General features: G+C 32.0%; 1 pseudogene; it reads left to right on the plus strand.

Annotated features, from left to right (window-relative positions):
* The first annotated feature begins 22,669 nt into the window (after window positions 1–22,669).
* Window positions 22,670–23,841, plus strand: LOC126745947 (uncharacterized; annotated as a pseudogene).
* The last annotated feature ends 2,361 nt before the right edge of the window (window positions 23,842–26,202 follow it).

Here is a 26,202-nt window from a genome sequence, read left to right on the forward strand (position 1 = left end):
TTCCAGGTAAATGTAGAACAAGATTTCTATTTGGTGTATGACGAACTGATTTTCCTTTTACTCCTGACCACTTATACTGATTTTTTCCTTGTAGTTTAGTAGGAACCTGTAAAATTGTAACTTTGGTTTTATACGTGCGTTTTAACTGAGCCAACGGTATATCGTCATCGGATTCATCTTCAAAATCATAGCAAACTGAAGTGGATGGAATGGCCTCGACATTTTCGGAGGTCTCGTTTTCCTCTGGATCGGCTCTAAAGTCAGGAATAATTAGGTCTTCCTCGTCGCTATCACTCGGAGAGTCGTCTAACTCAGAATCATAGATGATACGATGTATTTCGTCGATATCATTAGGATTTGTCAAATCGAAACACTTTTGTTGAGAAGCCATTTTGTGTCTTCTAAAAAGAAAATAAATATAACTAATTAAAATATATATTTTATAAATTTCAGTAACTTATCAAAAGTATATACTTACATGCAAACGCAAAAAACTATAATAATCTGCTACACTGGGGTACACCTGTACCCCTGCTACTAAATATCTAAAGAATAAGAAAAGCACTGCGCGACACTAATACCACACATGAACTGACTGCTCATAGAAAGAAACTACTTAAAAGGCCACGCCTGCAGCGCTACCTATTTTTAATAGGTCATACTTTGAAACTTCACTGGGGTAAAACTGTACGCCAAATAGCATTCCAGGGTTAAAAGAAAATGCCAATGGAAAGATCACCTCCTTAACATATCCATCCTCCTGGATGTGTGAGGATGGATATATTATAAGGAGTAAAGTAAGGCAAGCAACTGGAGCTATACCAAAGAAAAATCGAGGTAACAGCATTCTTTTATTATCTCGAACAGATGAAACCAATGTAGAGAATCAGTCATCATATAATTTGAGTCCAGAAGTTATGCCTTTTACAAGTGTAACTGGTAAAGAAAATTTAGGTTCAGTTAATGCCATAGGCTTTACTTCGGAAAATCAACCGAGGTACTTAAGACCTGATATGACTTCTTTAAATACAAGTTTATCAAGTCTTTTGGTAAATAAAAGGACAACGAACGCAAAATTTTCAAATTCATTATACCAGGATTGATCAGAACAAGCGAGAATAGTTCAAAGTGAGGAAAATAATTTTGATAGGTTTAAATGTAAATAATAGTATTTCAAATGCAAGGGTAAATGTAAATATAAATGGGGGTAATAATGATTAACCCCATAGAGGTCAACACTAACTGTCATTCTGCCGGGTTGAATAATCTGCCGAATAGTATTATATCAGATAGTATTTTGTCTGAGGGCGATCGTTTGGAACCTTAAGTAGATCCTGTATTGACCTCTGGATTTAATCTCGGAAACAACATAGACAACCTTTCATTATCATTATAATTTTTATCTCCAGGTCTTTGCCAGAGTCCAATGATATAAATCACAGATACTCTCCCGTAAATTTTATAGAGCAGTCTAGTGCATTTAGTATGCATTTAAATGTCCAGTCTTTAAGTGACAAGATAAATCTTATTGATATGTTGTTAAGTAGTTTCCCCAAAAGACCTATGTGTTTATGTTTTACTGAGCACTGGCAAACTAAAGAACGAAATTAAAATGCGTTCATGTGAATGGTTATGTTTTGGTGAGTGTCTTTTGTAGTGAAAAGCTTGAGCATGGTGGTTCAGTAATTTTTGTAGAATATTTTGAAATGTCGTGCCGTAAAAATAAATAACTATGTTATTTTAACGTGTCGGTTTAACACCATCTTTTAATTTTTGCCTTGAAATTTTATTAGAGGTTTGAGTAAGGCATTATTTTTTTCAAAAAACATAGTTTTATGCGGAGATTTGAATATTAATGCTTTAGAAATAACACCATCTAAGAAAATGTTGTTTAATCTCTTTTTTTCATTAAATTTAAATTTAAACTCGTAAATGTATAATTAATAACAAATCTGTTTCATTAAGAATCGATTGTGTTGTTACCAATAATGAATTTGTTCGTTCCCTTAATTTTGAACCAGGATTTTCAGATCACTATGACTAGGTAATAAGTTTTAATATGGAATCCTTTAATCCGAATTCTACTACCCTTTTTTTATTTAGAAATTTTAACAGGAGAACTATGGAAAATTTTAAACTAAGCCTCGGTTCTTTTACAAATTTACATTCTTTTCCTAAATTTAAATACATATCACCATTGGATTTCACTCATAGATACTAGCAGATTCCGCTGGCGAAAGATAGCTGGAAGTATACGGGTTTTAAGTTTAATGGCGAGACATATATTTTTTGTACTCTTTAGAAGTGTTAGCACCTTGACACGCTGTGTTAATCAAGTTTTGCTGAATTTTCTTCTTTGGTCGTTTTCTTTATTGGTGATATTTTGCTTATCTTAAAAACATATTAAGAACATCTAGAACATGTTGAAAAGCTCCTTCCTCGACTAAAGTAGACCAGTTTTAACTTCCGTTTGAGATAATAAATAATAATAATAAAAAACGTTTATTAATCGTCAATAAAATATCAGTACATCTATTAGCGAAAATAGGGACATGGATTAAAGCGTAAATTTCAGCTTCTAAACAGGAAGTTAAAATCTGTTGCAGCCTGTTTACTAAAATACTAATCTACAACAAACGAATACATATAGCCAGTTCCACCAATTTGTGTGATACCCCATGTGGTCTTCGTATTCTAAATATGTATCTCACACAAGCATTTTGAAGCTTTTAGACAGGCTTTTTGTCCCTATGATCAAGACAAGGACCATAAATAGTATTACAGAAATTCAGATGTGAAAGAATCAGGAAATCGCAGAGCATCTTTCTTGTTTCTATATTCACTACATATCTTTGGGAATAAAGGGATTTAAGCATGGACTAACCTTTTTGTAACTTTTTTGTTACATGGTGAGAACATTTCAAGTCAATATCCATGTATACACCAAGATTTTTTTTGAAATGAAATTGGTTCATTATTGATGTGAAACTGAATGCGATTAAGAAAGTTTTATAACATAGTAATTTATAACATAATTTTAGGAACATAGCGACAGACTTCTTCGGATTTAGCTGAAAACCATACCTTAAGGATTGGTCATACAGCAATTTTAGGTCTTTGTTTAAACAATGGTTGGCATAATGTACTTCTTCGATGATAAACTCCAATCCAGAACAAATTCAGGGAGTTATCGATTTTAACTATCCCAGAAATGTAACGCAGCTACTAAGATTTCTGGGCTTGGTAAATTTTGATCGGTCATTGTGTGAAAATGTTACACATGTTATCGCTCCTCTGACAAAATTACTAAAGAAAAGGCAGAAGTGGTCCTGGACGAAAGTAGAGTAGGAAGCATTTATGAGGTGTTTAGCTGAATATACAGAGTTGTATCATCCTGTGGCGGATCTTCCCCACTTTTTATCGGTAGATAGTTCAGATAGAATCCTGGGTGCTCCTCTGTACCAAGAAGTGGAAGGTCGAGTTTAAACCATAGGGTGGGCTAGTCGTTGGCTCAGAAAAAAAAATACCATAGTAATGAACTGGAGGCGTTAAGTATAGTATGGGTACTTGGAAAGTTTAGAGTATATTTCCTGGAAAGAATATACATGGTGTTTACTAATAACCGTTCCCTTAGCTACTTAAAAACATATCATCCGTTATCTTCTTGGATCGTCAGGTATGCTTTAGCAATAAAAGAATACGATTTAAAAATAAAGCATTGTAGAGGGAAGGATATCGTCGTTATTGATGCGTTAAGTTTCAGTGCCATCGCTAGCGGTCCTCTTTCTCTAGATTCCAGAGTATTAAACATTTCCCGGTTAATTAGGCCTTCTAAGGAGTTCAAGAATTTTTTGGAGAATTTTGAACTGAAGCAGTGTAGTGACCCTAAATTATCAGATATTATAGAGCAGCTTAGTTCAGCCCCAAGAACGGTCATTTTGTGATGTGGGAAATATTTATTATTTTTAAGACAGGATGAAAGTGAATCTAATAGACTCTGTGCTCTTAAGTCCTTGGCGTTACACTTTTCTTGAGTCTTTCACAAATGAATTGGTCATTTTGGGTGTTATAAGACATGGCAAGCTTTGAAGGTGAGGATTTGTAGACTTACATATGTAACGGATGTGAAAAGAGTCATTAGGGCATGTGAAATTTGTCAAAGATCTAAGTGCTGCGTAATGCATGCCTCAACCTCCAGTCGAAGTTATTATTCCAACAGAAAGAGAGAAGCAGGTGGCAATGGATTTGTCTTAACCACTGCCAAAAAGTAGAGGAAGACTGGCATGCATTTGTTTCATTATTGATATGTTCACAAAATATGTTAAACCTCAAAAGGAGCAACTACCGCCGCGATCTTGATTTGACCGTTAAAATCATTATAAACATTTCTGATAGAGGGACGACCAACAAGGATTTTGTTGGATCAGAGAACTCAGTTAACCGCGTATATATGAGGGACTACTTTGAAGGAGGAGAAAATCAATTTAGTTTTTACTTCCGTCCGTCATCCGGCAGCCAATCCTAGTGAGCCCGTTTGCAAATTTTCTGAATTAGGTCATGAGTCAACTGCTTTTAGTCCAAGAGAACTTCATTTTGGAGAAGTAAAAGTGTATTCTCGCTCGTGAGATACACACAACAAATTTTTAATAAAATCTATGGTTTTCTTATAAACGGGGGGAATAGATGTAACAGAATAATTAATTTTAGGTTCATCTTCAATATATATTAATTCATTAATTTGCGGGTTCGGGTTTATCTACCGGATAACTAGTGATTCCAACTATAAGTCATCTATGCTAATCAGCTAAACGCCAAGAAAAAAACGCTTTTTTCGTGCGTTTTGGGATTGTTTATCAGATTAACGAAATATATGCTCTGTTACTTCCATGCGTTTAACACTTTTGAATTTTTTGCAAATATAATTTTAGGTATAATTTTGGTATTAGGTAAGTGATTTTCTTTTGTGTATGAATCTTGGCTTAAACATTTTCTAATATTTGATTTTAGCTCATGAATTATGTATTATTAAAACCTGTGCAAAATATTTTAAATGTTTTATTTTATTATGAAAGTAATATATAACATGATAGGTACTCTAATTATAAGAAAATCTGTTTTTTTAGTCTACATTTCTAAATAAAATTATAATATACCTATCAGCAAAACCAAGCATTATTATTTAAATTGGTTTTACCCACACCCGAAGAATACAGTACACCATCATATAAACACCATATCTTGCAACGTTGCAATTTCGATTGACAAGTTAAAGACCAGTTTAAGGTTTATAAGTAGTTCATCTTTTTGGTTGTAATAACTAGATACTTTTAAATTAAAAAACAAAAGTAAGTATATAATGATGGAACCTTCCTATAAAAATTTGCAATACTTTTTTTCATTCACATTTGGTACTCAAATAAGATTTTAACCTTTAAAACACACGTGTCCTTAGTATTTTCGTTTGTATACTGTGGTATCTGCAAACCGAAGCCTGTGCAAGTATTTTGGTATTTAATTTTTGTAAGATTGAACCCATTATACAATATACAGAATGTGTTTACGTTCGTTACTTATAGGAAACCGCATAGAGGCGAAATTTTCGAAAAAACGTCGCGCATATACGAGTGCCTGTGACAGAGCACCGCCCCGGCCGGCCCGAGGACAGAATCAGAGACAATCAAAGAGACGCGCAACTGTGTGTTAATAAAACATCCTATTATTTTCTATCTTTGTCTCTTTTCGTGAAAGGTGAACGTAGATGGCGCAGATAGCGTTTGCCGCCATAATTCAAACCTCGGATATTAAGCATTTAATGATTTATTTTAATTAAAATCAGCGGTTATGTCTTAGAAGTCAGAACATCATAATTATATCGTTGATTGAATATTTGGGAAGATACGCAACCTTATGGGCTAAAACGTGACCGCAAATATGCGTGAAAAATAGATGGCGATTCTCTCCAGTATGCGCGAAAATAATTTCGTCTGTCGCTTCTCATTAGTAATCGGCTGATCATCCCTGAGTCGTGTGGGAGAGTTTTTGCACAGGTTCGTGTTTGCCGTATTGCAATTTGGTAGTTAATAAAAAATTTTCTTGGATATCGTTATCACAAATAGATAGATATATGTAAATGTGTTTAGTTTGTGAGACGATGGCTCCTTTAGGCAAAATTAATCAGTGTGCGTATATTAATTAAGACTTTGATTTATAACAACCTAAAATGGGAATCTCAAAATCTTCTAAAAATCTTTAAAAAAATCTTATTATAAACCTCACAGAAAATTATCTATTTTATCTGCAAAAATCAATCCAAACTCTCAAGATATTGTCTCTTCATATCTATGAGAGCCATTTTCTCTTTTTCTTTTTTTTTACTTTAAGAAAATTTTAAATCAATATATTATGTTTATGGTCTGTGTTTTAAGTATTTTCAATAATTGTTTTCATGATGAAATTCATTTATGAAAAAGATAAAAATAAAGCGTAAAAAGCCTTTAAAGTTATTGAGAAACTGGTTATAGTACGAATGGTAGCTTTCCTAATTAAAAAAAATAACATATTAAATGAATAACAAGTAATGTTTTCATTCTTGGAGAGATTATATTTGAGCTTGAAGAAGGTCACTTTGCTGTAGCGGTATTCTGCGACTTCTCTAAAGACTTTGACTGTGTCAACTATGGAATACTGCTCGGTAAGCTTTCTAGATATGGGTTTAGGGGAGTTGCTCTAGAATGATTAAAATTTTGTTTTGTTAGACAGAAAAAAGTTTGTTTGGCCAAATGGCAGTTTGTCTGAACTTTGTGTAGTAAGCAGGGTTCGTTTCTGGGTCCTATTTTATTTCTATTGTATATAAATGACCTGGCGTCTCTCCAGATAAGAGGATTCTTCACTATTTTTGCAGATGACACCACTATCTTATGGGCAGACAATAACAAAAGCACATTAACAAGAACAATTTCTAAAGATTTATTAATAATTAAATAGTGGTTTGATGCTAATTTGTTATCTTTAAACATAGATAAGATAAAATTGGTAAGTTTTTATGTTCAGAGCAGTTCATGATTCACAACAAAGAATTGGAAGTGAATAATTTTAACAGATTTCTTGGAATTGTTATCGATCATAAACCTAGTTTTATGGAAATATGTCAGGAGGCAAAAACTGGCTAGACGATGTTATGCTGTTAGAGTGGTTTTAAATGAATTGAGATTGATTTGATTGAGATTGATTGATATCTGCAAAAACGGTCTATTTTTTTTGTTGTCGAAAGTTGGATCTTACTTTCATACAAAAATACCTACAGTATGGAATAACATTTTGGAGTTGCATTAGTAAATGGCTTTTTGACTCGATGTTTGTTTTTAAAAAACGAGCCATTAAATATATGTGTCATAAATCTCCACAGGACATGCAGACCCATATTTAAAGATATTTTCCTTGTGTTGCTTGTTTATTGTTGAGTCTGATTGCCTAATATACAAAAAATATAAATTGTATCTTCAAAATAATGGCTGCTTAAAACATTATAATATCAGAAAAAAATACAATATTCCAATGCCCATCCCGAAAAGTGAACTAAGAATTCTTTTATTTACTTGAGCATAAAAATTTTTAATCATTTTCCAAATGTCATAAGAGTCTCTAGAAGTTCTCCTCGCTTTAAAAAGTCCTTTACGAAACTTCTTAAAAGCAAGTATTTTTATAGCATTAGAATTTTTTGAAGATAGTTAGGAATAGGCCAATAGTATATAATTAGTTTTTAGTAAAGATGTAAAGGTTAGAATTTGTGATGTTACTCTAAAAAATTTTTAGTCGTCTTGCTTTGAAATTGAAAATACATTTTGTGTTTATACTAGTATGTTGAACCCACTATTGTGTATTGTTTTTAAATTATGTGTTAGTAATATGTCGATTAATATGGCTATTTTATATCATAGAAGTACCATGTCAACAAGAAGTTACCATGTATTTATGAATAAAGTATGTTTTGAATTTTTTGAAATTCGAAATTGTATTTAAAAGAGAGAGAGGTATATAATATTTAATAGGGATGATTCCAACTACTCACTAGAAATTACCTCGTTGAAAAAGTAATTAACAGGGTAAAAGAAAACTGCAAGTGGCCAACATGGCGTCGACAAGAAGAAGCAAAGTTGATTATGACTCTCTAAAGAAGGAACGTCGTATTTAAAAGTTAAAGATATTAACTTGTAAATGAGAGAAAGTGTTTACAACAATGTATAAATGATTTTATTTTATATTTTCACATAACGCCAGAAAAAAATAAAAAACCATTTTGCCAAATTTCACCTTTTTCCTGAATATTAGGAAGTATTTGGCATTTTTCCAATTTTTAGATTGCATTTATTCAATCATTGCATCTATATTGCGCAACTTTCGCCTAATTAAACCATTTACTGCTTATCCTTATTTTGGACATCCTATATAATCGCGATGAGACCCTTCATACTGTAAAACAAAATATTTGTTTTTTTTTCTTATTAACTTTTTCTAGTTTTAAGAATTAGTAATTAAGTGTTTGCCTGTATTGCAAATTAAAATGTGGCCTATTTTCTATATTTTATAGTGTTGTTACACCCTTATTCAAAACCTTTTAAATTTTGCGATTTTATTTTTATATTAATTTCAGTTAAAGGTATCTATTTTTCAATATTTTTGTCCAAAAAAAGTGTACTTCACAGATCTCACTACCCTACACAGTTTTTGAGATATTGGCTGGTTTCACAAACCCGTATTGTCAAAAATCACATTTCGGGCTTCTTTTTGCAAAAAATTATTGACTCTATATAAATAAAAAACTATAGTACCGTATATAGATATTAAATCTTTAATTATTTAATTTACTCTTTATATTTACGTGAAACCTACCTATATCATCACTTTTATTTAATATTTTTGTTAATTTTCTAATTAATATTGAATTTTATTTTGTTTTTATTTATTTATTTTTGTCTCAAAAAAGGATTTTGGTAAGTAATTTATTATTTGTTAATAAAATTTAAGTTGTTAGAGATAGCACCTTCCAATACATTACTTGACCACCACATTTATCTAGTTATTTATGCGAGATCACAGCGCATTTAAATATCGGCAATAACAAAATAAATAAAAGCGCTGTTATCATCATCGCCCTTGTCTTAAAAAAATAACAAAACGGCCGGGCGCCCAAAGATTCCCGCGTCGTTAAACTGCAAGTGGTCAATATAGCGCCCACAAAGAAAAACAAAGTTGATGATGGCTCTTTAAAGACAGAACGTCGTATTTTAAATTTAAAGGTGTCATCGTATAGGCGAGAAAAAGTGGTCACAATAATTCATTCATTTAATAAATACTTTTGTCATATATTCTGAAATAACGTCAGAAAAAAAATAAAATGATTTTGCCAAATTTCAGTTTTTTGCAAAATTTAGGAAGTATATAGATTTTATTATAAAAGGACACTATATTGCTCAACTTTCCTCTAATTATACTACATCTATTGACGTCTTGTATAAGCGTGATGCGGGGTCTTTAAACAAAATGTTTTTTTTTGCTACTATGTATCTTTTTATAGTTTTAAGTAAAGTTGTAACAACTGGTAATTGAGAATTTTCCTGTGTCGCTTAAAACTTAAAATGTGGCCTATTTTCTATTTCTATTAACATTCTCACTCACAACCCCTTACTTTACAGATCTCACTACACTGCACAATTTTTCAGATATTGAATCACATGACAAAATGGGTTACTTTTTACAAAAAATTATTGATCAAGAAGTTATATTACCATCGGTATTAAGTCTTATGAATTATTTCAATTATTTAATTAATTATAAAATTTGTTCCACATATTTTTTGTATATTAGTTTTTAGTTAATTAAGTGTAACGGGCTTTTTATTTAAAAACTTGACCCTCTTGAACACAAAATGAAGGAAACATAATGTTTGTTGGAATTATAACTTGTATTAAACTTTGTTGGTAATTTTGTAAAAATAGCTTTTTATATATATTTTTGTATTAATTTTTGTCTCAAAAACATATTTTGGTAAGTAATTATTTGTTTATAAACTTTAACTTTTAAGAAATTTCAATATGCCTCTACCCTTAAGTATATCACTTATCACTTGACCACCACATAAATGACACCGTGTTGTATGTTCAAAAAAAATAATAAAAACATAGTTGGCAGCATCATCCCATATCTTAAAAAAATATCCAACACGGCCGCGTAACCGGAGGTTCCAGCGTCGTTGAAAACCTGACTCAAAGAAGCCAAAAGCCAAGTCCACGCATCTAAAATAAATCGTTCCTAGATTTGACGCTTCGCGGCAGCACCACACGGTGCACGAAACTGAACGGCAATCCGATAGTCGACCGGGTACACTTTTTAACACAGGATTGCGTATCTTCCCAAATATTCAATCAACGATTATATTCTGAGACAGAACGGCCTTTTAATTAAAACAATGCAATTTGATAACATTTAAATTGGGGAACTAAATAAACTAAATATAATTCTGAAACGTATTGTATTGTATTTTCAGTATATGGTATAACTATAATATGTGCATACATTTTCTTAATTATTTTCATAATTTATAATTTAAGACGATAACAGCAACATGCATATACATAAATGCAATTAAAATTCAGAAAGATTTTAATTATCACGGTACTATAATAATATTCCAAAAAATATATCATTTGGTGTAACACTTAAAATAAAAAAAAGTTTAATGTTTTGCTGAAGATGCTAATATCGTTAGCGAAACAGGTATCCAGAATAAATGAAATTGATTTGGTAAAGTGGTAAACTGTTTTTCTACTAATTAGTAAAGAATAGATAAGTCTGTTCTATTCTATAATAATAAATATACTGTTAAATTTGTATGTGTATAAAATACGTATACACATGTTTTATTATTTATGATGGAGTATTTTAACCTTCCTGTTTTATTCTTTTAATCAATAAAAATTAATTAAAAGAATAAAACAGGAAGATTACAGGTAAATTAAAAATAGCAGCAAATAGTCAGCACAGATAGTCCGAACAAATGTTATTCTTGTAATTATATTAAGTTTTATTATTAAAATTAAATTCACTTGACTATTTATGTTAGTTTTTTAATTTTTTTTAAATGGTTTTTCTGCAAATCTCCTAATTTTTCCTTTTGAACCACCATGGAATACCTGTTTTAACTACAGCCTTAACAATTACCTTAATGAACATATTTCTGTTCCTAACACAAGTCAAAACACTAAAATCTGTATCCTACAAAAAACGACAAATACTAACTACTGTTATCAAGTTCATCTAAATCCGGTAGGTAGTAAAATACATAAAATTTAAGCACTCGTTCAAAATCTTAACTAATAAAACAAAACAAAATCAATTAGCAACAACAACTATTCAGCCATATTGAAATTCACGTGTTTATGTTGAGCAGGGATTGCACTGTTGCCGTACTTAATTATAATTTAATAAATACTAGAGAATTGGACACAAGCTATCCCGTATTTTTGCATTCATTTAGACGGAGATGGAAGATTGTTTTCTCTTGTGTGCTCTGATAATTAAAGACATTTAGCATTGCGAAAGATTAGTATTGTGACGCCACCTTAGCTCGCCTTTCATAAGGGACGAGAGAGACAACGAAATACTGTATATACAAATTCAAGAGAGCAACAACAATAGGATAAAAATTTGTATCTAGTTGCAGGACTCTTTGGTTGTCTCTGACAGGATTAGTAAACATCCGACTTTCGTGGGAGCTGCGTCAAAATGTCTCAAAATATTACGCAAAAATCCAGGCATTTTAAAAATATTTATTCTAATGCGGGTTTTACAGACATGGCAATGTGTAAAACCTACATAAAATTAAAATCTTAAAATGTTTAATATACTGTGTTTTGCATAATAAAAATTAAAGCGTTATTCTAATAAAAAATAAAATATCAACTCTGATAAAAATATAATAAAAAATCAGAAATAAAACTCTAATAAACAAACTTAACAACATATAATTTTTTAAATAAAAGGCTCAAATAAACCGCCTTCTTTTGCTTAACAAAAACTTAACCTATCGTAAAAGCTATTTCGCACCTCCAAAAGAGTTTCAGGTAAAATGGAATTGGCACCTTCGACAATTTTATTTCGCAACTCCTCTGAATTTGTTGGCCTACTAAATTGATGCTTGTAAATAGTCTGCTTAAGGTAACCCCATAGATAAAAGTCATTTGGAGACTGGAGATCTAGGAGGCCATTTAATATCGCCAGTCCCACTAATAAGGCGGTTAGGAAAAGTATTTGTTAAAAATTCTTTTACCCTAGAGCATATATATATGAGCAGGACAGCCATCTTGCTGAAAATAAACCGATCCCAGGTCTACATCAGGTAGGATTTGAATGGCAGGAAGAACTTGGTTTTGCAGCAACTTAAGGTACTTTTGGGCGTTTAAAGTGCCATCAATAAAAAATGGCCCTATAACATTGTTGCCCAAAATAGCTGCCCAAATATTCAATTTCTGAGGATACTGGGCACGAAACTGAAAACTTCTGTGCTCATTTTCCTGAGATTAATAACGAACAACAGGATTGTGTTTGCCATGTAATGGAAAAGAAGATTCATCAGAAAACAAAATATTTTTTAAAAAATATTCGTTTTTATTTGCCTTTTCCATCATAGTTTCACAAAATTCCATTCTTCGCCACTGGTATTCAGGAAATATTTCCTGAGTTTTTGAATACTTGAAACATTTGTACCCATATTTTTTCCAGATACGAGCAACAGTTTTATTGCTCATTCCCAGTTCCTCTCCAACACTTCTAGTGGACCATGTCGAATTAAGTTCTAGGGTACTGCAAACCATTTCTTCCCGCCGTTCTATATTCTGGACAGGATATAGAACAGCTTCAACAGGTGGTTCTTGATGTTTTGTGTGGCATTCTTTACAATCTTGAAGACAAAAAGATGTCTCAACATTTATAACCACATTTAAAACCGTTTTTGCACAAGGAATCGGTCTATTCTCCAATGTCACTGAAAACAAATCTCTACATTGTACTGCCGAATTGCCTCCATAAAACCATTTAATTAGTTGAACTCTTTCGGAAGGGGTATAAACAGCCAAATAACGCTCAAAAATTATAATTGCAACGTGCAGTAACACAGCAAAGTGAGGTCTGCTGACTCCCGGTTCAAAAAATAAAAACGAAAACTTCCGCCGCCTGCAAGCCGCAACCAAGCGGTGTTGCCATTATTTTGGGTAATACGTAGCTCACGATAACACGATCTGTATATACAGTGACCGCCTAAAGTTCCGCATAAATTCGATAGAAATTAGAGACATTATATTTTGAGAAAACGCTCAAAACCGTCGAATTTTTATTTTAGGTTGCGCATTATTTCACATAAATTTTTGTATACAGGGCCAAACAAAAAAAAGATGACGTCATCGGTAATTTTTTTTTTAATGGAATGCTATATTTTTTATTGCATTTATGAAATATAGGCGAAATTCCAAGCAAGTTTTGTATAACACACCTTATCTCAAAACTCAACTGTTTCCGAAATATTTACATTTAAATAACAAGAAAACAAATAAATACGTATATTCTGCCGTCCTTTGTTAAAACGTCCTAATTACATTTTTTTAAGTTTTTGGCCTATCTGCATATATTAGTTGGCATGTGCATTATTTATCTATTTTCCCAAATTAGAACGTCCTAACTTCACTATTTCTCTAACAGAATTACTTAAATATATTTTCCTATGTTTAAATATTATGGGTTTCATAAATGGGTGACATAAATGATTTACATAAATAAATCGTCTTACTCAGCAGTTAGGACACCTTAACTTAGTACTTGTAAAAAATATCTTTATTTATTATCTCGTATAGACAGTTAGGATAAAATATCGACGGTGTTGGGAGCAACGGACATTTCAATTTACTACAACCTAAAATAGTTTATTGAAGGAAAGCGTGGAGGCAGCGTGTTAGTTAGTGGTGTAAAGTTAAGTGAGTGATCTAGAACTATTTGTTAAATGTGTTAGTGAACAATAAATATGAAATGTGCGTAAGTTTTACTTTACTTTTAATCAGTCGTTTGTATAATTAGAAAATTGAAGATTTAGAAGCAGCATTTAACAATATTAAACCAGTGCCAGATTATTTAAATACAACATCTCCAGGAATTAGTCGCGGGATTATTTATGCTTAAAATACTACAGATGTTGTAAAAATAACGCGTCACTTCATGTCTTATTTATATTATTTTGTAATGTCGTGGCGACCGACGCGGCGTTGCCAGAGACCCAAATAATTAGCAGATGTTTGATTTTAGGGAAAATATTTTTTTTTAGGGTTTTTGTGCACATTTATGTTTTAATTTTTATTTTATATAATAATAAATGTCTTTTATTTAACAAACAAATAGTTTACAGTTGTGATTATCATACATACATTTCTATAGGGATATAAGAGAGGCAAAGTCTAGCTATGTGGCTACTCTTACCTAACCTACCTTATCCCTCTGAAGTGAAAATAAAACAATATCATGCAATTTATCAGCGAATAGCTCTTTAAATGTACGCACACACTGTAGAAAGAAAAAAAAAGTTACTTAAAGAATTATTATGCACAACGACAAACTGTGCGATACAAAAGACCGTAATATAGCTTTATCCAGTAGCAGGTAGAGGTTTTCTTTAAAAAGTAGATAGTTATATTTTGAAATAATTTCAAAGCCTAGTCCAGTTCAGCATACAATGCCAATACCTGTTTATAAATTCTTCAAATATATTATAAGGTTGGTTTATTACACAAGTCAGATACACTTTTCCTGGTTATTCTCCCATTTTTTTTATTTATTCTTTTATTTTTTTATTAAGTATTGTCTCAACATGCTCATTTTAAGTGTCTTTTTGTCTTTAGTAAGAAAGAAAAAAAACCCTTTCTTATTCATGGTGAGTTTGTTGATTAAATAAAAACAAACGCATTTTGTATTTAAATTTGTTAATATTAAATATTTTAAAATTATCAGGTATGGAATTATATAACGTGATTGCATTGTATGAAAAGGATCTTTTATACATAGATGTTTTATGTAACGGGATGGAGAATTTGTTTTTGTTTCCAATATTTTGTCCATGCATGCTTGTCCTTGGCAGAAATTTATTTTTAAGAGTATTCGAGGTGTTAGTGGTATTGAGAAGCTTATGCACAAAATTTGAAAGATGTAGTTTTCTACGGCTTTCCATATTTAGCCAGTTAGATTCTACAATTTTATGAGTAATATGGTCATGCTTCCTGATTCTGTATATCAATCGACAGCATGCGTTCTGTACCCTTTGTATTTTTTGTTTATCGAGAGCTGTAAGACATGGACCGTATATAAAGTCACCATAGTTGAAATGTGAGAGTACTAATGTGTCGCATAAACTTTTTTTTAGTTAAGAATGTGCCGATTATTATATAATAATTTCAGCGCACAGAAGCGTTTTCTTGTTATAATTCTGAACGGGTGCACTAAATCTGAGATCTTCGTCGATAGTTAAGCCAAGATTTTTTGCGCTGGATACAAATTTTAATGTAGTATCATTTATTTTTAATTTTAAGTTGTTTTTAATAGAGTTTCTTTTGATTTTGCTGCCAATACATAATAGTTTAGTTTTGTCAGAATTTAAGTTTAGGTTATGTTCAGCAGATAATTCTTTAATTACCTGAAGATCAGCGTTTATTTTATCGGTCATTTCTTGCGATTTGTTATAATCAAAAGAGACATAGATTTGTGTGTCATCTGCGTATGCTTGTGTTTTACAGTATTTAGGTGCGAGAATTATATCAATAGTGTAAATAATAAATATAAGGGGTGATAAAATAGCTCCTTGTGGCACACCCGACAGAACATCCAATGCATTCGATGTAATATTGTTATAGACCACCTTTTGCGACCGTTTGCTTAGAAATGAATTAATTAATTGAACAGAGTCCGCGTCGAACCCATAATATTTTAGCTTAACTAATAGGAGACGGTGATCCAGAGTATCAAAGGCCTCGGAGAAGTCTAGAAGTACTAAAATATTTATGTAGCCTTCATCGCAGGCCCTGAATATATCATCAAGCATAGATGCTAAAGCAGATACTGTACTAAAATTCTCTCGAAATCCTCATTGATTATCAGGTAGGATTTTATTAACAGTGAAATAAGTGAATATTTGGTTATAAAGGATTCGCTCAAAAAATTTTGACAGGGTGGGAAGAATACTTATGATCCTTAACTCAGAAAAATGGGAGGGCTGACTATTCTTTGGTAGTGGGATTCCCAGAGCAGTTTTCTAGATTGTTGGGACTTGTTTCTTCTCTATGGCCGTGTTAATAATGTGTAAAATTATATTATCTATTAAAGGGCTACATATTTTTAGCATTTTTGCATTAATTTGATCTGTACCAACAGCGTTAGTTCGGTTGCTAGAGCGGAGTGTATTTCATCTATTGTAGCTAAAGAAAATTTAAAGTTTATTTCTGGGTTGAATATATGGGTGCTATAATACAAAATTTGATTATTTGAAGGATTTGATATGGATTGCAAAAAGAATGTAAAATAACTATTAATTTCATTAGGATTTGAGAGGTTACTTGGTATAATGTGTTTTTTTTGTGAGCGAACATTCAAAGCTTGAAGAGTTTTCCAGAGTTTAGCTGTATTGTTTAATTGAGAAGTATTTATAATATATCTCTTTTTTGCAGCTCTAGTGGCAGATAAGGTCTGGTTACGAACATTTTTATAGAGTAAATGGTCAACGTCCGATCTAGTTTTTCTATACTTTTGCCAACTTTTATCTCTCAATACTTTTAGGTGACGAATGTCATCATTTAACCAAGGAGCTTTTGGTTTTGTTGCTCGGACCTCTATTATGGGAGCATGTTTATCAAAAAGTTCTATAATGAAATGGTTGAAAAGTTCTAGTTTACTTTCTAAATTCTCTTCCCATAAAATTTGATGCCACGACATATTTAAAAAATCATTTTCAAAATTTAGTTGATTAAAATTTCTAAATGATCTAAAAGAGAATATTCTAGGAGGTGCTTTTTTAATATTAAGAGACATATTAACATATACTTAATTATGGTCAGAAATTCCATTTGAAGATATCGTTCCACATTGTTTTACTATGTCAAAATTATTGATAAATATAGGATCAATAAGAGTGCTTGAGTTCTCCGTCACTCTAGTAGGCTTATTTATCAGTTGTTGCAGACCATAAGACTCAAAAGTATCCAGTATAGGATTAGATAAATTAAAAAAGTTGATGTTAAAATCTCCCAGGTACAAAAGTATATCCGCTTGAAGAAATGTCTCAGATATTATGTTTTCAAAATCATTTATCATATTGTTTATATTTGTGTTAGGGGGTCAATAAAAGGCTCCAATTATTATATTTTTATTTGGAAGTGTAATTTTAAAAAATATGTATTCTAGTTGATCAGATGTTTGAAAATTAAAACCAATAGTTGTATGTTTTAGATTATATTTTACATAGGCACCAACTCCCCCACCTCTACCAGATCGATCCTTGTGATAAAAACAGTAGCCAGGGATATTCAGTGCATTAACAGATAAATTATTGTTTAGCTACGTCTCGGTTAACATAACAACATCGAAGTCATGTTCAACAACCAATGAGGTAAACTCTTGAAAACCATTGAAAAGCGATCTTACATTGAGTTGTGCAACCTTCATGCTTTATAAGAGAACACAGGTATATACAAGTATAATAGTGAGATTTTTCATTACCAAATGAAACTTATGCAACTAAAGGAGTAAATGCGTTAAATTAAAAAAAAAATATCAAACAAAAACAAAAATGTTATATGTTTTAAAAGAAGTAATATTATGTTATCAATATTATTTATATCTATACTGAACCAGAGATAGGCTTACAAAAATAGTAGCTGTTAATTTAATTATTAATTAAATAAATATTATAAAAAATTTACAAACGTTAATCCCACCTAAGCACTGCAAAAGGCAAAAGCAAAGAAAAAGAATAAATAAAACAAAACAGCAGCTCAAGCTCTTCATAAATTTACCTGCATGAAAACAGCTCCACTTCTATATTAATACAGTCAAAAAGTGGTTGTAAATTAATTTTAAAAGAAAGAAAAATTATATAATTGTGCAAATATGAAAGTTTTACTAAGAAAAAAAGAAACGATACTATAAAATGTATAAGAAAGCAAAAAAATATATTATAAACTACTATACTGGCGTAAACCTTCCTAGGTATGAATTTGCATGAAATTTTGGGCACGGTGCCCCTATAGCACAATGCCACTCTACATGCAACATTATTAAAAATATAAACTCAAAAAAAAACGACATTCATGTTCAATTAATATGATTATCAGGTATATAAAGTGTTGAATAGAACTGGGGCATTTAAGAACAAAATAATTAATAATAACATAAAATTTCCGAAATGAATGTTCAGAACCCTATATGTATATTTAAGCTCATTAAGCAAGAAATATAAAGGTAAAAAAAAAATGATAACCAACTTAGTGACTAAAAGAGGCAGTAAAGTTATTATAAGTTAAGATACATTGCTAATCTATGGAGAAAGGTTATTAGAAGATCTTATAAGTTTCCTCTCACCTGAGATAAAAGCATAAACCGAACCATTATATGACCACGCTGATTTTCCATAAGATTCGCGAGCACACTTAAACACCTTAAGGTTCTCGGGAGTAAGAACTTCTGTCACCATATAACCCGAGCCTTTCAAAAGTTTTTTGTTTGTAAACACTAGATTTCTTGACCACCTACGACAGAACCGAACCATAACTGGTCTGGGTTTCTGCGAGGTAGGTATTTTTTTACCCATACGCTCGCAGTGAGATATGTCGTTTTTATTTAGGTCAATTTTAGCCGTTCACTGAATATTTGTACAGCTGATTCGAGATCTTTGTTACCTTCCTGCATCCCGTGAATTATAAGGCAGTCCGCATTGTATTTAAGCTGCATATTGTGCAGCTTATTTTCTTGTCGTTCTGCGTTGACTTTTAGATTGTTAATGTCCAAAGTTAGACTTTGCAGAGATGCATTGATCCCCCTTTGGAATTTGTCAATCTGGAACTCAAGTAGGCTGAAGCGTTCATCCTCCTGGCTTGGCGCCTTTGAAATTTCCGCGCTTTTAAATTGCGAGAATTGTTCTCGGAGCATGCTCAAACCAACATTAAACTCAGTTGACAGTTGATCAACCCAGCTATTTAATTCCTTTACACTTGTGGCTGATTTAGAGGCCATGGCTCAATTTCCTCTCTTAATCCGGTTAAAAAAACTTCTCCCCGGCTTGCGCACACAAAACTTACACTTTAAATATTATTAAAAAGCTTAGATTTCTTAGAGCTGTCTAGCACGCGTCTATTCACTACAAAGCGCCATCTGTCGCTTGTATGCCTATATATGTAGGTATTCCGGTAACAAATAAAGCCAATAATCATTCTGCAATTAATTTATTGTATAAATAGAATAACATTTTCTTATGAAAGTACGTTGAAAGCTGGCTACCTCCCTATGATCTGTATAAAAAATATTTTCTTGCACCCTGTGTTTCAGTTTAAACAAAGGTGACATTTGCTGATTCGGGTTTTCGATTTTCTAAGGTTGCTAATAATTTTGCTTTTTATTCCGTTTTTATGTAGGTACTGATTTTTTTGATATCCCTTTGTTTATTTTAGGATGTTAAACCGCTCTAAGAAAATGGTAGCTATGGCTATGAATATTGAGCTCCAACAAAAAAATGCAAATTTTAAAATAAAAAATCAAGCAGTTCGGACCAAAAAAGATGACGATCCAGAATATTTACCTGACCATAATTTTATAAACCATAATGTTGACCTTAGCAGCGATAGCGAATTTAACGATTTAGATATAGAGTTGCAAAAAAAGGTAAGCCACTCAAAGTCAGAAATTAACTTGCCTCATGCTGAAAATTGCAAGAGTCAAGTGACAGATGAAGATAGAGAGGAAAGTGACATTGAAACAGATGACAACATAGTGAAATCTCTTTTATCAGAAATGGTGGAAAAGATTGCACAGCAGGTTACCAGGGAAACTAAAACCTATACACAAAAAAAGGACTTCCAAGAAAACGAAGGTTATTTGAAGAATGCCTTGCTGAAAGAAAAAAACGAAAACTGGAAGTAAAGGTGACCTTACACAGTGTTAAATTGCCTTGTAATTAAAAGTGTAGGTTAAAATGTCCAAAAACTTTCAATGTTGAAAGGCAAGAACAAATTAATAAAGAATTTTGGCAAATGAATAATAATGAACAAAGAACTTTTGTATTTGGTTGTATAAAACGATTTGCAAAACAAAGTAAAAGAGTGGCTAATAACTTAAGGAGAGAAAATAGTTTCAAGTATGTTCTAAAAGATTTGAATGGCACGGACAATTATGTTTGCAAAACGTTCCTGCTCGCAACTTTGGGGTTCCACCCAGCAAATGATAGGTTTTTAAAATCTGTTAGGGACACGGAACCTACAGCTGCTTTGCCATGAAAGGATATGCGTGGTGGCCATCCTAACTCTGCAAAAGTTGATAGAAATTTGCTTGTAGACCACATTAAAACATTTCAACCAGTTGTTTCGCATTATAGAAGAGAGCATGCCCCTAACCGGCTCTATTTGTCAAGTGACATTTCAGTTACTTTGATGTATAAGGATTTCATAGAAAAGAATCCAATAGTTAAAGCGTCTTATGAGTTGTATAGGCAGGCGGTCGCCAGCATGAATATTTAATTTGCTAATTTAGGAAACGAGAAATGCTAAGAGTGTGAGAAATTTAACTTACATTTAAAAAGGTTCGCTACACAAGAAAGAAGTTCCAAGTATTGACTGTGAAGAATGTGGGGTATGGAAAGGGCACAAAGAAAACTATATCGCTGCCAGAGAGGAATATGAAAAAGATAAGAAGGAAACAGAATCCGAGAAATTAATTGTTTCAGCTGACTTGTAAAAGGTAATTTTTTTTGTTACCTATTACTGTGGCGTCAACTTTACAGTGTTACTATTTTGCCGAGAGTTTGCAGACGGTAGCTCAGAATTATTGGAGGCTTGGGATTGTTCGAAGGTTCACTTATGACTGGCTATTAAAGAATATAATCTTGATTATAACTATTAAATAAGAGGGCGCCACTAAGTTTTTTTTAAATGAAAGAAAACTAAGAAAAACACTTGGTATATAGGTTTCAATTAACAATTAAATGACCTTGGATAAAGTAGATTTAAAGAGGCAAAAAAAAATATCTTAATAATACAACCAAATTATATTTACATCAAAGATATGTATACACCTCATTTTCTAATCTATTACATGTTAATAATTTATTATGAATTAAAATATGAATAATGTTGACATGATTAAATAAAATAAGTTTGTCAAAAGTAACATTTAAATTATGATTAAGCTACTAGGTAGATTTCAGCACTTGAAAAATAAATTGCAATTATTAAAGTTTTTAGTAAATATTTGTATTACGCAGGGGAAAGTTCATGAACCTTTTTACCTAAGGCATATCAGCCTTAACCGAGTTATATCTACTTAACTACCAAAAAGGGTACTGAAAAATACTGAACAAAAAATAACTAAAATTATAGATAAGAAATTGACTTATTAAATTATGATATTGATTAAATATTTGTAGCAATAAATTGAAATTAAAAGTATATTAATAAAAATTTAAATAAGTGAGACAAATCTATGGTTAGTAATATTTAAATAAATGGAATAAACTGGCCTGTATATTCCTCCAAGAAATGAACGGCTGGCCTTCAAAATCGAGGCTGTGAATGTATGCCATTTGTAGCTTAGCTATCCGGACTGGGAATATCTAATACTAGCTCTAGTTCTGGTCCCAGCTCCACCGCTTTCAGCGATTTCCCGGGGAAATCAAAAGCCTGCAGCCATCAACAATTGAAGAAGAATAAAGAGGAAAACGGAAAAGTAAAATGGAAAAGTAAAACCCTAAAACAACGGTTGCCATTGTTTTCACTGTCGATAAAAATGAATGGCGTTCAAAATGTGACACACTCACCTTGCTAAGTTTCATTATCTATCCATCAAAATCTCGGGCATCCTGCACCAGAATTATAAAATAAACAGTTCCCTAAAGGAACAAGATTAAGGACTATAAATTATAAACCATATTGGCCACTTCCTGCTTCACAAACTTCGGAAATAAAAAAACAGGCCTTTTACGTGTGCTTCTACCTGCAACACGGGAACAAGTCCTCGAAAAATGGATGCAGTACCGGCTAAATAAGTTACGACCCCACCTCTCGCCTGAGCTGTCAATGTCAATCCAATCAGAGAAAACATCAATCAAGACCAACCAGAAGAGTGACGGACCGTCAACAGAAAGCATGAATAATAAAACCAGGAGAGTGATGCGTTACAGTAGTAATGTGTCATTGACAGTGTGAATTTAAAGAAATATCGATAAAAGAAGTTGACTGAAATTATTAATATAATTATTGAAATTAATGAAATATCAATGGAGCGTTAGTGAAAATAAGAGTAGAAAAATAAAACGCTACATTACCACAGCCTCTTATTCAATGTGTTTAAACTTTTTTAGGTGATAATGCTACCACGGGCCGAAATGTTTAAGGAAGTGATATTCACTCCAAGGCTGATTGCTTTTAATGAGTCATTTGTTCCAGTTGATGCATATTCAAAAACTTTCAAATCAGTTATTTGGCACGAAGCCATAAGCGGCAGAAAAAAAAAATATTTAATCTCAACGTTTTATGCCTTTGTATTAAATAACAGGGACACACCGTATATAACAATTTGGCTTGATAATTGTGCGGCTCAAAATAAGAATTGGTCGCTTTTATCTTTTTTTATTTTTATTGTAAATTGTGCTGATGTTGATCTTAAGATTTTGGATGTAAAATATTTTCAGTCCGGTCATACATTCATGTCGGCAGACGCCTTTTATCACCAAGTGGAACTTAGTTTAAAGAAGGCGCGAAAAGTTTTTGATTTTAACGACTTTAAGTTAGCTGTTCAAAATTCAAACTCATCAAAAGTCATAATAAAGGAGATGAAAATAAAAGATTTTTATGAATGGAAAAATTATTCTTCTAAATTTAAATTAAAAAATTTATCTCTAAACCATACCTTAAAGATATGTTGCATTTAAATTTCAGAAGGGGTGAAAATGTGGTTTATTATAAGAAAGGGTTTTTCGAAGAGTTTAAAAATTGTCAAATTTTTCATCAGCCAAAGAACAAAGAGAAGGAATTAAAAAACCGCCTTTTATGACTAAACAGAGAGGTATCTCATTAGAGCGCAAAAAAAATCTTATATCGAAACTTCAAGCTATCATTTCAAAGAATCGCTTAAAATTTTGGGAAGAACTAGTTACGTCAGAAACTAATTTTGAACTGGAAGATGAATTAGATTAAAAAGTCTAGTATTAGAGAGTAACGTAATAATACTTATTTTATATTTTGTTTAATGTATTAAGGTTAGTTGAAAATATTAAAATAATAAATATTTCTAAATGATAAAAACACCCATTTGCACTATTTTTTCTAGTGTTACATAGTTAAAACGTCCTAAGTGTTATTTTTTTTCAAAATACTTAAATTTTATACAAATAAACTATCTTCTCTTCTTACTATAAATAAGTAATCCAAAACCTTATTACTTTTCAAAATAATATTTAACATTTTATAATAATACAAAATAATATTTAACAATAATATTTTAGAGTTAGTGGTGAACGACGTGAACAGCGGCGTGTGTTCGAGCGCTCTGCATTAAAGTTAAATTTTTCAAAGTGATTCTGTACCAAAATTTCTGAAAGTTGCTCCGTGGCATCCTGAAGGCCTACTACACAAGGGTGAGTGATTTGTTTTCACCTTACGGATTGTATAACATTGGAAATACAGTCGGTTTACATCCGTATATGAATCGTTATCAGCAAAAAAACACACTATGTCTCTGTGTGGTGTGTGCGGCACGTCAGGCGGATCGTCTCGCAGCAAGCCCTAGATCAACTGCGCAGGATCTTGTAAGAAAAGATTTCATATTGAATGCATGCGTATACCCAGTGAGGCGGCAACAATTATACCGACCATTCCTGGATTAATCTGGCGATGTCCTTCATGTCGTAACCTACCTTTAGAGGACATTAGGAGCACCATCAAAGAGTCTATGGAGCACAACATTTCTTCTGTGAAAGACTCAATATTGCAGACCATTGAAGAAAAATTTTCTTTTTTAAGTCCTACCGAGACACCCTTACCTAAAATTAGTTATGCGGATGTTATGGCGAACCAGATGACAAAACTTATTATAAAACCTAAGAATGCAGACCAGGATCATAGTCGCACGAAGACAGATATTCTGAATCATATTAAACCGGCGGATGAGAAGCTACAAATTGCGAACGTTAAGCATGCTGCCAATGGAGGGTTAATTGTAACTGCTGACCCAAACAGTGCTGATCGAATAATAAATTTAGCTAATGAGAAATTAGCAGAAAAATATGAAATCCGTGAACTTAAATCAACTAGGCCGATGGTACGAATCGTTGGTTTGGCAGAAGACTACTCCAAAGAAGCTTTAGAATATCACTTAAAATGTCAACATAAAAATCTTTTCTTATCTGAGTTTAGGGTACTTAAAGTATGGTCAACAAAGAATCAAGAAAACATTTTTCAGGCTTTGCTACAGATAGATACAGTCACTTTTAAAAAACTAACAGATCAAAAACACATTGTTGTCGGGCTTGATAGTTGTCAAATTTACAATTCAACTTCTGTAACTCGTTGTTTCAAATGTAATAATTTTGGGCACTCTAATAAATTCTGTAAAAATAAAATTGTTTGTCCTCTATGCTCAGGCTCACACGAATTTAAAAATTGCAATGTCTCAGAAGATAATTACAAGTGTAGTAACTGTAGCTTTTTAAAAGATAGATTCAAGTTAGACATAGACACCAAACACGCTTCTTGGAATTACAAAAATTGTTATTCATATAAGCAAATTAATGCAAAGTAAATCTGAAATATTTGGGTCCACTCTGTAGCAATCATCAGGTTCACACTGCTCTTCCTTCTCGCTTTACGACACTCTCTCGCTTCAACTTAACTCTTATGGCTGCAGTGGCTCTCAGTCGATCGAAACCCGGCAGCAGCAACGTACTGACGATCTTTGCATCTATTATCAGAATACCAATGGCCTTCGCTCGAAAACAAAATCTTTTTTCAATTCTGTACTAACGTGTACATATGATATTATCGCTATTACAGAGTATGGGCTAAATGAGTTTTTTTGATTCAGAACTTTTTCCGAACGAATACACTGTATCGCTGTGACAGAAACTACGCCGAGATGAGTGAGGATAAGGGGGGTGGTGTTATATTGGCAGTTAGATAAACTTTTTCTGTCGTAAACCTAAAATTGGTCCTTCCTAACGATTTGCGTAGCATTATAGAAATCATTGGCATAAAAATAATTATTAATCACACCAATCTTTTTATTATTTTAACTTACATCCCACCCGGACGTTTTTCAGAGATTTTTGAAGATGTTTTTGATTACATTTCAACGCTAACGTACCTTTACAATTCAAAAATTATGGTTCTAGGAGACTTTAATATTCCAGAGTACATTTTGTATTCGAAAGGAGCTAATCCGTCATTTAGAGTTAACCAACTTAATAACTTGTTAGAATTTTTTGATTGGAAACAAATAAATTTTATTGAAAATATCCAGGGACGGCTTCTGGATCTCGTTATTACATCTCGATCAGATCTTTGTGAAGTACAGAGATGCCATGATTTCTTAGTTAAAGAAGAAGATATTCATGCAGCCTTGTTGATTAAGTTTAGATATAACCTTGACAAAAAAATAAATAGCGGTAAAGTTGAAAATATTTTTTATAATTTTAAAAAAGCTGACCTAAGAATTTTATATCAGAGCTTTCTTAACATTAACTGGAATATATTGGAATCTGTGGATGATATCAATTCTGCCGTCGAACTTTTCTATAATAAAATTTATAATTGTCTGGATAACTGTGTCCCTAAAACTGCCAGGCGCAAACGATCTTATCCACCCTGGTTTACCTCTGAAATTATTGAATCAATTAGAAATAAACATAGCTCGTGGAAGAAA

This window comes from Anthonomus grandis, chromosome 16, assembly GCF_022605725.1.
Source record: "Anthonomus grandis grandis chromosome 16, icAntGran1.3, whole genome shotgun sequence".
NCBI classification, from domain to species: Eukaryota; Metazoa; Arthropoda; class Insecta; order Coleoptera; family Curculionidae; genus Anthonomus; species Anthonomus grandis.